Below are 6,770 nucleotides of genomic sequence, written 5' to 3'. Positions count from 1 at the left end.
GAGGAGCAGCTCTATGTACTCCCGCGCAACTCCTTCTGAGAGTATCGCCACCTTTTCGCTCTTTTCCGGAGATTTGGCCATCCCTATCGTCGTCGCCGCTAATTGCTCCAGGTTGTCGAACCAATACTATATCTCCAACTTCCTAGCTAGCTTCACAGGGTCGCCCCCCGTGAGCCACACATATCGGTTGTACTCGTCCATCGATCTACTTCTCCACAGCACCTTCACTCGCCGGCGGTGGTTTTTGAATGGAAGAGGAGAGGAGCGGCGCTAGTTTTGGATTAGAATGCGAGAGACGGTGGAAATGGAAGAGGAGAGGAGTGGCGCTGGTTTTGGATTGGAACAGAAGAGGAGCGGCTATGGTTTTGAAATGGAAGAGGAGAGGTGCGACACTGGCTTTGGATTGGAATGGGAGAGGAGCGGTGGTGGTTTAAGAGGAGAGGAGCGGCACTAGACTTGGAAGTATTTTTTTGTTTTGCGTATTTTGGGTCAAAGTTTGACCACGTACTGTATTTGACAAGCAAAATGTGAATGCAAATAATAAAAAGTTGTATTGTTTGGTTCATATGTGAATGTACTTTCAAATTATATTATTTTTGCAACGTATTACATATATTTTATTTGTGAAAATCATGGTCAAATATGACCAGAATACAAGGGAGACTAGTTACTGTTGGCTCATTTTCTTAATTGAAGGGTAAATTGATTTTGATTTTGATCCAGTCACAGCGCGCCGGCCCTCTCGTCCAATCCTAAATCGCTGCTGCATGCTCCTCTCCCTCTTCTCCATTGCAAAATCACCCCCTCCCCTCCATCATCTCCATTCCAAAACCACCGTCTCGCCTCTCCCTCTTCTCCATTGCAAAACCACCCACTCCACTCTCCTCTCCATCTTCTCCCCCTCTTCTCCATTGCAAGACCACTGTCTCTCCTCCCATCTTCCAAAGCTAGCACCGGACCTCTCAGAAGGACATCTATGGAGAGGATGCAGCAGCGAATTAGGCAGATCAACGGCGGCGACCAAGCAAAGTTAGCCAAGTTGAAGGAGATCATTACTTGGTTTGATAACGAGTGGGAGATTTCAAGGACGGTGAGGGCCATGTGGCAATGTATGCGAAAGAGCGAGACGGCGGTGATGAGGGCGACGATGTACTCCCCAGTGGCAGTCACGTTGCAGTCCTTTGAGTTCATCGAGTATCTCCTCTGGGCGATGGAGTAGACAGATTCGCCCGAGACGAAAGTCAGGCAGAGGTGGTGGGTGTACAGGTCGAAGGTCGAGCATCCAGAGGATAACGAATCCATCGAGTACGGTGTGCCGTTCGTGAGGGTGCAGTGCCAGCCGGAGCCACCAGAGTATTCTTTATCCCACCGCAAGAGGAGGTCAGATAGCGTGATGTCGCTTCCCAGCCGTTCTCCATGGTTCCCTCGCCGCTTGCCTCATTTCAACGGCGACAGTAGGGTTTAAGGTAAGCTTCGCACTAAACTAATATTCCATCTGCTCATGCTTACAATCAGTCTGACAACTAATGAAAATCATCCAAGTAAGTTCTGGGTAGTACTCCGGGTCTCCGAGTACTACTCCAATCACCCTAAAATAGCTCTGGACCAAAAACAAAGTTGTGACATTGTGTACAAATAAAGAAAAATCGATTGGTGCTTCTTTCAGAAAAGAGCAGTCCTAGAAAAGTGCAAATATAAGCTACTAGTACTTGATTAAAGGATTTGCTGCCGAGAAAGATCCATCCATAGAGTGCCACCCATCCCACCGGTGGTGGATGCCAATGCTTAGATGGAGCATGGTTGGTGTCGGTAATTTTTACTTGGCACCTTGCACTCTGCATATATGTTGGTTCCATCCGTACATTTGTGCAGTTCCACCAAAATGCAGCTGAACAACCCTGTTTGCACAGATAATGAAAATGTGTGATTACATTATAGTGGCACTAGGTGATGAAACATGCACTAATGAATAGAAGAAGCTTCATTTTCTTAATATCACAGTATGCCATGCTGCGGGGCGAGATGGGCCGTGGGACACCTCATACGATAGGCCTCATACTGGAAATCAACACAATTCTCCCCGATGCACCTTCTACCAGTCATGAACATCAGTGTATAGCGGTAGTACAAGGAGGGGCCTTGAGACATTCCAATCTATATTTTTGTGCAGATCAACTAAAATTAAGCACCCCAGTTTGCAGAAACACTTAAACATTCACAATGAGACTAGTTGATGAAACATATACTAACAAAGAGAAGCACTTTCTTTATCTCCATTGGAAATGAAATGATAGAGAGGACATTAGCTCTATTTTAACCATTTTATTACTTCATTTTTTATCAGTGAAACTAGGGTCGAGCAGGTGGCAAGCGAGGTGTACCATGTGTCGCAAGGATGGAGGCCCGGGGTGCTTAGACTCGGATGCTGAAGCTAGCTCTTTCATTCCCTATATTCCCCCCTAATGTTTCTGTGGTAGCTTTGGTTTGTAATCCAAACTTGATCAAGCTGGGGCTGCATCCTCCTACTTGCCTAGCTTATGTGGCGAACTTGTCTCCTACTAGTACTCAGTCCGTTCTAATATTAGTTGCATAACTGCCCGTTTACACTGAGATGTCGTTGGATAATGGTTCTCTATGGTTGGGTTTCTTGAATGAAATTGGAGGAAATCCCCTTTTTATGTAAAAATTAAATCAGTGGCACTAGCGCTGCCAAAACATTGCCTCAATTTAATAGTGCCACTAGATTAAGGTGCAAAATAATAACATTACTGCTTTATCATAGCAGTGCCAAAATAGTAGCACAAGAGCAGAGTCAACATGCAGGATCTTTGGCAAATGGTCAGACCAAAAAGGAACATACCTCATGATGGGAACCATATCCGCAATTAACGCCATCGTAGAAAGGATGACACCATTCACCAGCATGGATGATTCACTTCATGGGACCTTTTTGTGTAGTTCACCTTAAATGACGCAATGATTGCATCATGCAGTTAGCAAGTAATTGGTCCCATGAGCTAGCAGCTTCTTATTCATTGGCTGCAATAAAATTGAGCAACATCAAGGTTGGTCGTGAAGCTCGTGGAATGTTTAACTATAATTTGGATATCATTTTGTGCAGTTCAACTAAGATCAAGCTTGAAATGTATATCTCTATTTTATTGCAACTAATCCAAACTTGGTCGATCTGGGTTGCGTCCCCCTACCTGCCTACCTTATGTGCCAAACTTGTCTCCTTCTTGTACTCAGTCCGTTCTAGTAGTAGTTGCATAACTGCCCGTTTACACTGAGATGTTGTCGGATAATGGTTCTCTATGGTTGGAATTCTTTAATGAAATCAGAAAAAGCCCTCTTTTGATATATAAAAAAATCAGTGGCACTAGCGGTGCCAAAACATTGCCTCAAATTAATAGTGGCACTAGATTAAGGTGCAAAATAATAACATTACTGCTTTATCATGGCGGTGCCAAAATAATAGCACAAGTGCGGAGTCAACATGCAAGATCTTTGGCAAACGGTCAGACCAAAAAGGAACATGCCTCGTGATGGGAACCATATCTGTAGTCAACGCCATCATCAAAGGGATGACACCGGTCACCAACATGGATGATTCAATTAGAGGGACCTTTTTGTGCAGTTCACCTAAAATGAAGCATTGTTTGCATCATGCAGTTAGCAAGTACTTGGTCCCATGAGCTAGCAACATCTTCTTCATTAGGTGCAATAAAATTGAGCAACACCAAGGTTGGTCATGAAGCTCGTGGAATGTTCAAGTATAATTTGTATATCATTGTGTGCAGTTCAAACAAGATCAAGCATGAAATGTATATCTCTGTTTGCACAAAAAGGTGGAAAAGAGGGTGACTAACAAGTGATGAAACAAACATCAAATGAAAAGAAGCATGTTCCTTATCTGAATGGCAATCCTACAAGGACAGTAGCAATTTCTAAATCAACAACATTGCTAGATATTAGTGTGGGCATTAGGATTAACTACGACAATAGTTAAATAAACCATAACTTTAATGGTGCCATTGCTTCATTTTACTAGCAACACTACATTACCAACTGCTAAAGAGTTGGTATTTGGGCATGGGAGAGTAGGCAGTCCATGAGAGTTTCATTTCTAATGAAAAGAAGCAACTTATCTTAATGGGAAATTTAGCAGGACATGGAAAACATTGCCATTGACTCATATTACTGGAGGCATTACATGAAAACAACATTGGTTTAACGTGTCCTTACACTACTAGAATCAGCTTCTTTGTCGTCCGCCATGGCGGACAGCAAAGGCACGGATGCTAGACGGCAAACTCATTTGCCGTCAGCCAGCGGACGGCAAACTGTCCGGTTGAACACGTGCCAACAAAGGCCTTCTTTGCCGTCCGCTTCATAGAAACGGACGACAAAGGATTGTGCCGTCAGCCATCCGAGTCCAGCGGACGGCAACGATGATGGACGGTAGCGGTGTGAGGTGAGAGCCATTAGGGGGTTAACGGCGTTCTTCGCCGTAAGGACGACGAAGAGCTTAGCTAGGGCAGCACTGGGATGCTGCCACATGGCCAGCTATGCCGTCGGCCAGCAGACGGCATAGCTGGCCCTGTTTGCCAGGCCTATTTGGTCACTTTGCCGTCCGCTTGCAGACGGCAAAATGACCAAATAGGCAGCTAGTGTTGCCAGTTTTCATAGGTGACTACCACGTGTCCTCTTTCCCGTCTGCTAGCGGACGGCCAAGAGCTTTGCCGTCCGCTAGCAGACGGCAAAGAGGTCAAACACAATTAATTAGACATGGTTTCAAACACAGATATACATGCATATATATCCAACAGCATGTCTAACAACATATTAGATCAAAGCCAACAACATAGTTCAACAATGTCCAACATATCCATATATACATAACCACAAACAAGTTTACAACAACACATCCATATATACATACATATCCAAACAAGTTTTCATAAACAACAAGGAAGCACCAGAATAATAGTACACTCCATGAATCCAAGCCTTCCTCATGTAAAGCAAATCTGCAAATTGGGAAAGATGATAGTTAGAAGAAGAAGTAGAAGAAGAAGAAGACTAGTTAGAAGAACAAGACTAGTTAGAAGAAGAAGAAGAAGATTTTTTTTTCTTCTATTTCTTTTTCTCCTCTCCTCTTCTTAGAGCTAAGCTAGGTAAAAATGCTAAGTGTAGGTCATTTTAGAGCTAAGCTAGGTAAATAGGTCATTTTGGAGCTTAGTAAGGTTATTATGTCATTTTCAAGGAAAATAAGGTAATTCTATATCATTTAGGACGTAACAAAGATTATCATGCCATTTTTGACCTAAGTATGCTAAGTATGTCATAAATGAACTGAATAAGCTAAGTGTAGCTCATTTTTTTATATAACTTAAGTAATTATGCCATTTAGAAGGAAAATAAGCTAAGTATGCATTTGTAAAGCAAAACATTAGAGAAAACTTACCCTCATCACAACAAATATGATGAAGATCGCAACTAAGGTAACAATTGATCCAACGACATAATGATACCAAGCCTCATTATCAATGGCATATTTTCTAATCTTCTTAAGCTTCAGGCGCATTGCATCCATCTTCAAGCGCATTGCATTCATCTTCATCTTGTGATCATCGATGACATCGGCAACATACAACTCCAATGTCATCTTCTCTTCTTCAATTCTTTTAATTTTTTCTTTCAAATACTCATTTTCTTTTTCAACTAAATTTAACTTCTCGACAAGAGGATCGGTTTCAAATTCCGGTTCACATACCTTCTAGATTAAAATATCTCTATGTCAACTTGATGGCCATAATTGTCGTAAATGCAAAATGCAACAAATATTTATGAAAGAGAATTTACCACACCCGAATCATAAAGCGGGCGAGGGCCGACGGGGACAGAAATCAAGACCATGGCACTATGTATAAGAAACAATCATACAAAGTAAGAAAATTATACATACCAACTATATAAATCATACAAAGTACAACATAAAAATTTGAATACCTAAGAATCACTATCGGTAATGCCGTACTCATCATCATCATTAATAAATGCATCATCATCATCACTATCGGTAGTGTCGTGCTCATCATCATCATTAATAAATGCATCATCATGTGGGAGGCCACCTTTACGTAATCGTTCAAGCATTGACAGGTCATATACAGCAGTAACTTCTTCTTCTTCCGGCTCTTCTTGTTCCGGCTCAGGGTCAGATTCACTATTGTTGTCTACTTCAATGTTCTGGGGTGGAGTAGAGCGTTTCTTGAAACATTTTTTGGCAAGACGTGTTTCTTGGAAGAATTCTCCATCGTCATATGTGTCTTGGTTAATGTGACGTTCATAATCCTCTTCATTGTGGGGAGGTGGCCTAACACGTGGCGGAACTTCATAAACGACATCCCAACCACTGAGATTTGGATCACTTTGACATGCCCACGGTATATAAAAAACTTGGGTTGCCTTTTGAGCCGTAATATAGACATCGAGAACATCTAAATGGGTGCTTTGTTTGATTTCGACTAGCCCTATATGTTCATGAGTCCTTCTAGTCTCCCTGGGCTGGAACCAATAACATCTGAAGAGTACGACATTTTGTGGGTTATCACCATAGAATTGAAGTTCATAAATTGCTTCAACTCTTCCATAATACTCGACACCTCCTTCACCGATAGGAGAGACACAACAATTTGTAGGCTTTCGGTCGGCCATAGATAGCTCTTTGCTATAGGTATGAAAGCGATACCCGTTGATGTCGTAAT

The sequence above is a fragment of the Triticum dicoccoides genome, chromosome 7B (assembly GCF_002162155.2).
Source record: "Triticum dicoccoides isolate Atlit2015 ecotype Zavitan chromosome 7B, WEW_v2.0, whole genome shotgun sequence".
NCBI classification, from domain to species: Eukaryota; Viridiplantae; Streptophyta; class Magnoliopsida; order Poales; family Poaceae; genus Triticum; species Triticum dicoccoides.
Note: the sequence above shows the minus strand (reverse complement) of the source record.